Source organism: Gorilla gorilla, chromosome 1, assembly GCF_029281585.2.
Source record: "Gorilla gorilla gorilla isolate KB3781 chromosome 1, NHGRI_mGorGor1-v2.1_pri, whole genome shotgun sequence".
Classification (NCBI taxonomy): Eukaryota; Metazoa; Chordata; class Mammalia; order Primates; family Hominidae; genus Gorilla; species Gorilla gorilla.
In genome coordinates, this window is record NC_073224.2 from 66,138,345 (window position 1) to 66,148,022 (window position 9,678).

The window sequence follows — 9,678 nt, forward strand, 5'->3', positions numbered from 1 at the left end:
TTATAGTTATTTATGAGTCTCTATGCACATATGTATGTATGTTTATGTACATATATATAAAAGTATATGCACACATTTTCTTCCACTATCTGGTAAAAAGCCTAGATCCTAAGACACTCCAGTAACAATGGGAACATATGCTCAGGTCTTATTTTCTAATATCTTTTTATTTTTTCTTTTTTTGAGAGGAAGTCTTACTCTTGTTACCCAGACTAGAGTGCAATGGTGCAATCTCGGCTCACTGAAACCTCTGCTCCCGTGTTCAAGCAATTCTCCTGCTTAAGCCTCTTGAGTGGCTGGGACTACAAGCATGTGGCACCACACCAGCCTAATTTCTATATTTTTAGTAGAGACAGAGTTTCACCACGTTGGCCAGGATGGCCTCGAAATCCTGACCTCAGGCGATCGCCCGCCTCGGCCTCCCAAAGTGCTGGGATTACAGGTATGAGCCACTGTGCCCAGCCTTAGTATCATTTTTTAAAAAGAAACCAGGGCTCCACAAAGAATGGTAGATTCCAGTCAGAGTACAGTAGAGACAAAATAAACTTGAAATATGTCCAAAAGTAAGAAAATACTAAAAGAAATGATATTACCTGCCATAAGGATAATAGCTAGTCCTAAAGTACAGATATGGGACAATTTGAGCATGAAAATAAAGACAGCAATCAATTGTAAACATTTGAGTAAAAAAGAATTCTTAAATCTTCAGCAATCCTAAATACATACATGCATAAATGAGACAGGAATACTATTTCTTACCTTGAAATGCTGAGTACTTCTTGATAAATGCAGATTAAGTGATGTCGTTTAAATATTAGGTTGGTGCAAACGTAATTGCAGGTTTTGATATTAATAATCCTTTTTGCAAATTAAAGACTGGTGAAAGAGAGAACTTTGGTCACCAACGGTTGAAAACTTGAGGAGGGAAGTTCTGAGCAAAAAAAAAAAAAAAAAGAGAGAGAGAGAGGGAGATATTTGCATGAACTTAAAGTGTGTTTCCACAGACTATAAGGAAAAGAACAGTAACCACAAAAGAAAAACAAGCAACTAAAATTAATATCACTGATGAGCAACAGACAGACATCACATGCCTCATGAAGTGATGTTCTGAAAATCACACAACATATCTTTTATAGTATTCTGGCTGAAAATATATAAACTTGTTTAAATCATGAGATTGTATCAAACAAAATCAAATTGAAGATTTGTTTTTATTATTAAATAAGGGGGGGTGGATTGGGAGAACTATAATTGAAAATGTCATTGTCGATAAAATGGCCTTGGAAATACTTCAGGTTAAAATACACTAGAGATACATGACAACTTAATGTCATATGTAATCTAGCCTGGACATTGCACTGGAGGGGAGAAAAAGCTATTAATGGACAAGCTAACAAAATTAGAATGTAATGGCAGATTACAGTACTATACCAATAGTAAACATACTGAAGTTGATAACTATTCTGTAATTATGCAGCTGAATGTGTTTATTCTTAGGAAATACATATGAAAATATTTAGAGAAACATGTTACCTGCGACTCATTCTCAAAGGTTCATTTTGGATAAAGAGAAATAAGAGACACATACTAGGATAGAAACGAAGAGTGAGAGAGCATAAATGTTAACTTAGCAACTGGTCCAAATGTTAACATTGGGTAAATCTGAGTAAGAGGACACAGGGGCTCTTTGCATTATTTATTTTTGCTATTTTTTTGTATATTAAACTTTATTTTCAAATAACCTTTTAAAATATGCTTTAGGTTAGGCGTGGTGGCTCACGTCTGTAATCCCGGCACTTTGGGAGGCGGAGGCAGGCGGATCACTTGAGGCCAGAAGTTTGAGACCAGCCTGGCCAACATGGTGAAAACCCATCTCTACTAAAAGTATAAAATTAACCAAGCATGGTGGCAGGTGCCTGAAATCCCAGCTATTAAGGAGGCTGAGGCAAGAGAATCACTTGCACCTGGGAGGCAGAGGTTGCAGTGAGCTGAGATTGCACCATTGAACTTCAGCCTGGGAGACAGAGTGAGATTCGGTCTAAAAAAAAAAATTAAAAAAAAAAAGCAAAAAAAGCTTTCTTAGACACATAGGATTATGAGGAAATATGCTCTTCTCTGTGATCCTAAAAGAGAAAATAGATCCAGAGCCACATTTTAATTCATTTATACTATTCAAGAATTTTAAAAATAAGGATTTTGGATCCCTCTTGACCTTATATTCAATCGTTTCCTACTTGATTCTCTATGTTGTTAATTAATTCAGATACCTTATCTGAATTTTGCTGTGTTTTAATTACACCTCAAGTCTTTCTAAGAGAAAATAAAACCAGGATTCTCTTTTTATCTCATTCATTCAACAATTCTGTATATGTGACGATTTTGTGCCTCTAATGATGTTATATTAAGAATTTACTTTCTGTTCAATTATATCTTTAAAAAGCTGAAATTCCTTTTTTAGATTTTTTACAAATGGTAATGGATGTCACTTCTCTAACATAGGATGTGTCATAGACTCTATTATTTTATTTTATTTTATTTTGAGACAGAGTTTTTTTTATTTTTTATTATACTTTAAGTTTTAGGGTACATGTGCACAATGTGCAGGTTAGTTACATATGTATACATGTGCCATGTTGGTGGGCTGCACCCAGTAACTTGTCATTTAACATTAGGTATATCTCCAAATGCTGTCCCTCCCACCTCCCTCACCCCCCACAACAAGGAGAACACATGGACACAGGAAGGGGAACATCACACACCCGGGCCTGTTGAGACAGAGTTTCACTCTTGTAACCCAGGCTGGAGTGCAGTGGCACGATCTCAGCTCACTGACACCTCCACCTAATGGGCTCAAGTGATTCTCCTGCCTCAGCCTCCCAAGTAGCTGGGATTACAGGCACCTGCCACCACACCGGGGCTATTTTCATGTATTTTTAGTAGAGACGAGTTTTCACCACGTTGTCCAGGCTGGTCTCGAACTCATGGCCTCATGTGATCTGTCCACCTTGGCCTCCCAAAGTGCTGGGATTGCAAGTGTTAGCCACCGCGCCCGGTCCATAGACTCTATTATTTTCATATATTTTCTATTGTACAATTTTGTCGTTAACAATTGTCTGATTTTGTAAAATTGAAATTTAAGTTTTATGAGAATTTGCAAAAATATGGGATTATAAGAACAAACAGAATTTCAATTAAACAGAATATTGTGAAAACCAGTGTCTTAATTTTTCATCAAATAAATGACATTAGTATTGCTAATATATTGAATTTTACTTTATGCATTCAAAATTATAAATCATGTTTATTTTTATTTTGAAAGATGAGCTCTAGATCAGTTTTATAAAAATTTGAATTACACTGATCTGAATTTTTTGTATGCTCTTGAGATAATTCTTTAGTAGAAGTGATCACTAAATTGGCCTTGAAATAATTAATGGAATTTAATTTTCCTTAGCGCTTTATTCTAGTTACGAAAGTCTGATTAAATGTTTAAGAATAAAATAAATCAAGTGGATAGTTGAGTCTTTTATAATTCCTATGAATTGTCCGCCTGTGGACTGTCAGCTCTGTAATAAATAGTTTCTCCCAATTTTTAAAATATAAAATTATTACCATCCAGGAAATGCCAATGCAATAAAAATAAAATTTAAATTATTTTAATGTTTTAAATGTCCCTTCAATTAAAACTGTAGAATTAATAGTTGGCAAAATCATAGGCATTGAAAATTGCAGTATATAACAGTAGAAATTAAAGTAGTATTTAATGCACTAGTGACTGAGGTTTTACACAAAAACCTTCTGAAGGTATATTGCTTTTATACACACACACGCACACACACAATAAACTTGTGAAAATATTTTCATCTTTGTTATGGACTGAATGATTGTGTCTTCTTCAAATTCGTATGTTGAACCCCTAACTCCCCGTGTGATGGTGTTTGGAGATGGGGGCTTTAGGAGGTGGTTGGAGTAGATGAGGTCATGGGGGTGGGACCCGCATAATGGGACTGGTGATTTACTAAGTGGAAGAGATCTCTCTTTCTCTTTCTCTCTCTCTCCCCTGCCCCCTCTCCCCCAAGACCTTCCCTTGCTCAGGGCACCTAGTGAGAAAAGGAAATGTGAGGACATAGCAAGAAGTTGGACATCTGCAAGCCAGGAAGAGCCTTCACCAGGCGCTGAATCCGTGGCACATTGACTAGACTTCCAGCCTCCAAAATTGTGAGAAATAAATCTCTGCTGTTTAAGTCACCCAGTCTATGGTATTTTGTGATGGCAGCCCTAGCTAAGACAATCTTACAAAAAAAGTCGTGAAAATATTTTGTCTTAAGTTAAAATAGCAATTTAATGTAATAATTTGATCCTCTTTATCAAATGTGACCCATAAACAATTTCTTAAAAAGATATTTTAGCGAGAATGTAGCTATATATATAATATATATATTACATATATACAGCTAAGTATATATACTGCAATAAATGCTAACCAAGGAAATTGATTCACATGGTGATTAATTCTAAGAGGAATATGAGAGGTGATAGTTAACTAGAGAATGGTTCTAAGAAGATGACGATTTTTTGTTTTGTATTGTTTTGTTTTGTTTTGTTTGTTTTTTGTGACAGGTTCTCACTGTGTCACCTAGGCTGGAGTGAACAAGGCTTACTGCAGCCTCGACCTCAAGTTCAAGAGATTCTCCAACCTCAGCCTCCTGAATAGCTGGAGCCACAGGCACGGATCACCATGCCTGGCTAAATTTGTTTTTTTTTTTTTTTTTAATTTTTGATAGACACTGGATTTCATCATTAAATTGCACCATGGTTTCGCCATGTTGCAATGCTGATCTCCATTTGCTGGTATCAAGGAATCCTCCTCCCTCAGCCTCCCAAAATTTTGGGATTACAGGCATGAGCCACTGAGCCCAGCCAACAGTTATCTTGAAGGTTGCTCAGGAAAGGACTCTATTAATCAACAGTCATATTTAAACACAAACTTCACTGATGAAAAGTAGGAAGCCATATGACCACCTGGGGAAAAGGTTTTACAGTAGACGGGAGAACACCAAGTGCAAAAGCCTTGAAGAGTTTCTACTACCTATATTTCCAGAGATTTTCAAGTATTTTAATACTGTATTGGCGTTTACTGTTTTATTGAGAAATGCAAATAACACTTGTTAAGCAATGCTAGGCTTAAATTCAATTACCTCGCCTAGACCTCACATCTGTGTGAGGTAATGACATTTTTATTCTCATTAAAGATGAGTCTTTAGCTACTGTGCCAGTATCACAGAGATAACAAGCACTAGACCAGCAACAAGATCCCAGCTGTGCCCTGCCCCAAGGCTCACCTCACGGCCTCCTCTCTCTGTTGCACACTGCCCTACACACATTACCTACTGAGAAATTTTATAGACAACTTTTACATTTTAGGTAAATAAACGTGTTCATTTCATTCTTTGAATTTTAGTAAGTGCTTTGAAATAATTTAAGATATTCTAGAGCATTGAGAAAATATAAAGATCTTCCTAACAATCACAGTCTTATCAGGCATATGTTACATGTTATGCATTAAGTTAAAATAGTTCAATAAATGGTTTTGATGAAGGTGGCTCTAAACATTACATTGATATTTTAGACCTGAAATTATTTTCAAAATAACATGACTTTTGTGTTTTGATGAAAATATGATAAATGTCCAATTGAAGAATTCTTCTTCTTCAGTTAAATACATTTTTAAAAAATTACATACATGATCTTTGATTCTCACAAAAATCCTTTGAGATCGACAGGGTAAACATTCAAGCCAAGTTTATGAACTGACAGTGGCCTTTCATGCTTCCCTTTTACCACCCAAGAATGTAAGTATGTAAATGCAGATGCAGAAAAATGACTGTAAGAATCCTACACACTTGTAACATTGAGATTTAGCTTTTGTATAAACCCTTATCTATTTCAGTTATTAAGAAAACTTCTTTCTTCTTTCAGGTTCAGAAGAGAAGTGGACTACAGGGTAGATCCTTTCCAACTTCTCAGATTTAAAAAAGAAGATAAGGTAGATAATTTGTTTTCATCCTCTTTATAAAGAAGCAGCATCTGAGCATCAAATACATGCAGTATTTTCCCTGGTGAAGCTTATCTCTATTTAACTTATTCAAGTTCTGCATTTTCTACTTGATACTCTGAGAGGCGTCTCTGTGAGTTCCTAAGCTTTCAGTATATTTTAAAGGAGCTCATGTTCCAATGAATATATTAATTCTATCTAGATATTTAATGTATAAAGATGGCCTAAAGGTTCTTATCTGTTAAATGTTGGTTAGAAAAAAATATAATGCATTTGTGATAAATAAATCTATTTTAAACTACAAAGTACTTAATTTTCTTAGTGTGCATTGATTTTTATGACACATCCTTTTTTGTAATCTGTTTATTTCATCTTTAAAAATTTTGCCAGACATTTGAAGGTATGAAAACAAAATGTGTTTTATTGACTACAATTTAATCATGCTTATCCTATGAACATAAGATTTAGAAAACATTTTTATCAATACCAAGTAAGACACCTCACCAAGTAAAAAACCTCCTCAAGTCTTGATATATTAAAAAAAAAAAGTTTCTTCTAATGAATGTACGGGTTAGCAGGGCTCAGTTAGGACAGGCCTGACCCGGGGGACATTTGGGCTATGCAGACTTGTGTCTTCTGCTGTATCTTCTAGATTAGTGGGTAGCTGGGGCAGCTCTGCTTCACATGCCTGTCTTAATCCTTAGATCATCAGGCTGCACAGGCTGTGTTTTTTCATGGAAAGCTGAAACACCTAAGAGTTGACGCCTCCTCTCACTTTGCCCATATGCCATCGCCGAAGCAAGCCATATGACCAAGCCCTACATCAGAGGGGCGGTGAAAACACATCCATTATGAGGCCATAGCAAAGACACAGATGCAAGGACAGGTGAGCAGTCAGGGCCAGTCATTCAATCTACAAGAAAAATGTTTGATTATGCATATATATATTCCTAATAAAAACATTAAAACAGAATAATAAAGTTTAATTCATCAGGAAATATAAGTTCAACAGATATAATTAGACTCTATTAACCATTTGTGCTACAGAATATTTATGATTTGATATTTCTGAAATAGATAAAAATCTAATATAATAGTATCTTGTTTATTATTAGGTTGGTACAAAAGTAATTGTGGTTTTTCTGTTGGAATTTTCCATTTGATATTGGAATACATTCTTAAATAAATGTGATTATGTTATACATCATTTTAATGTGCATTTCTTGCTTCATGGTTTTTTTGCTAATGACTTATTACTATTACTTGCTGTTTACTTCATGTTTATTTTAGACTAACGAAATAATGTTAGACAAAAAGCAAATTTGAGTGATTTTCTTATTCGAGTTTAAAATGGGTTGTAAAGCAGCAGAGACACCTCACAACATCAACATCACATTTGGCCCAAGAACTGCTAAGGAACCTACAGTGAAGAGGTGCTTCAGGAAGTTTTGCAAAGGAGACAAGAGCCTTGAAGTTGAGGAACGTAGTGGCTGGCAATTGGAAGTTGACAAGGACCAATTGACGCTGATCCTCTTACAACTACACGAAGTTGCCTAAGAAATAAATGTAGGCCATTCTACGGTCATTTGGCATTTGAAGTAAATTGGAAAGGTAAAAAAGCTTGATAAATGGATGCCTCGTGAGCTAAGTAAAAAAAAAAAAAAAAAAAAAAAAAAAAAAAAAGAAAAGAAAAAATGTCATTTTGTAGTGTTATCTTCTCTTATTCTATGCAACAATGAACTATTGCTCGATCGAATTGCGACGCATGACAAAAAGTGGACTTTATATGACAACCAGCAATGACCAGGTTAATAGTTGGACTGAGAAGAAGCTGCAGAGCACCTCCCAAAGACAAACTTGCACTAAAAAAAAAGGTCATGGTCACTGTTTGGTGGTCTGTTGCCAATCTGGTCCACTACAGCTTTCTGAATCCTGGTGAAACCATCTGAGAAGTACACTCAGCAAATTGATGATTTGCACCACAAACTGCAAGGCCGGGTCAACGGAAAGGGCCTAAGTCTTCTCCACAACAACGCCTGACTGCACGTTGCACAACCAGTGCTTCAAAAGTTGAATGAATTGAGCTAAGAAGTTTCGCCTTATCTGCCATATTCACCTGACTGTTCGCCAACCAACTACCACTTTTTCAAACATCTCAACTTTTTGCATGAAAACACTTCCACAACCAGCAAGATGCAGAAAATGCTTTCCAAAGGTTTGTTGAATCCCAAAGCATGAATTTTACGCTACAGGATTAAACAAATTTATTTCTCACTGGCAAAAAATATGTTGATTATAATATTTCCTATTTTGATTAATAAAGATTTTCCTCAGCCTAGTGATAGTGATGTAAAATTCAGGAACCAAATCTGCAATTACTTTTGCACCAACCTAAATATTTCTCAACAAATAAATACTAAATAAAAATTACATGCCATACACTCTTCCTGTTTTTAAGATTAATAGCTTTTTAAAACACATACTATATACTAAGTACTGGGTAGACATTTTTTTTCAAAACTAAATTGATATAGTTTTTCTGAGTCCCCACCCAAATCTCATCTTGAATCCCACATGTGGTGAGAGGTACCTGGTGAGAGGTAATTGAATCATGGACGCAAGTCTTTCCTGTGCTGTTATTGTGATCGTGAATAAGTCTCATGAGATCTGATGGTTCTGTAAAGAGGAGTTTCCTTGCACAAGCTCTCTCTCTTTTTTTTTTTTTTTTTTGCCTGCCACTTTCCATGTAAGATGTGACTTAATCCTGCTTGTCTTCTGACATGATTATGAGGCTTCCCCAGCCATGTGGAAGTGTAAGTCCAATTAAACCTCTTTATTTTATAAATTGCCAAGTCTTGGGTATGCCTTTATACCCTGAAAACAAAGGTCCAGGCTGAGGTAGTCTCGGATGGAAATGAGGAACTTGTTGGGAACTGGAGCAAAGATGGCTCTTGCTATGTTTTAGCAAAGAGACTGGCAGCATTTTGCCCCTGCCCTAGAGAATTGTGGAACTTTGAACTTGGGACAGATGATTTAGGATGTCTGGAGGAAGAAATTTCTAAGCAACAAGGCATTCAAGAGGTGACTTGAGAGCTGTTAAAGGCATTCATTTTCATAAGGGAAGAAGAGCATAAAAGTTCAGAATATTTGCAGCCTGACAATGTGGTAGAGAAAAAAAGAAAAAAAACAAAAACATTTTCTGAGAAGACATTGAAGCCAGCTGCAGAAATTTGCATAAGTAAGAAGGAGCCAAATGTTACTTCCCATGACAATGGGGAAAATGGGCATGTCAGAGGTCTTCATGGCAGCCCCTCCCATCACAGGTCCAGAAGCCTAGGAGAAAATGGTTTTATTAACCAAGCCCAGGGTCCCTGTGCTGTGTGCATTCTAAGAACTTGGTGCTCTGTCTCCCAGCCATTCCAGCTGTGACTAAAAGTGACAATGGTACAGTTCAGGCTGTTGCTTCAGATGGTGGAAGTCCAAAGCCTTGGCAGCTTCCACGTGTTGTTGAGCCTGCAGGTGCACAGAAGTCAAGAATTGAGGTTTGGGACCATCTGCCTAGATTTCAGAAGATGTATGGAAATGCCTAGATGCCAAGGCAAAAGTTTGTTGCAGGGGTGGGG

General features: G+C 36.3%; 1 long non-coding RNA gene across 1 annotated transcript in view; it reads right to left on the reverse strand.

The window, feature by feature from the left end:
* The window catches only part of LOC109029245 (uncharacterized), a 172,065-nt gene extending 171,162 nt beyond the window's left edge, over positions 1-903 (reverse strand). The window contains exon 1 of the long non-coding RNA XR_010133466.1: positions 760-903. This is a non-coding gene — a long non-coding RNA (uncharacterized lncRNA). The remainder of the gene's footprint in view (positions 1-759) is intronic.
* Positions 904-9,678: the final 8,775 nt, after the last annotated feature.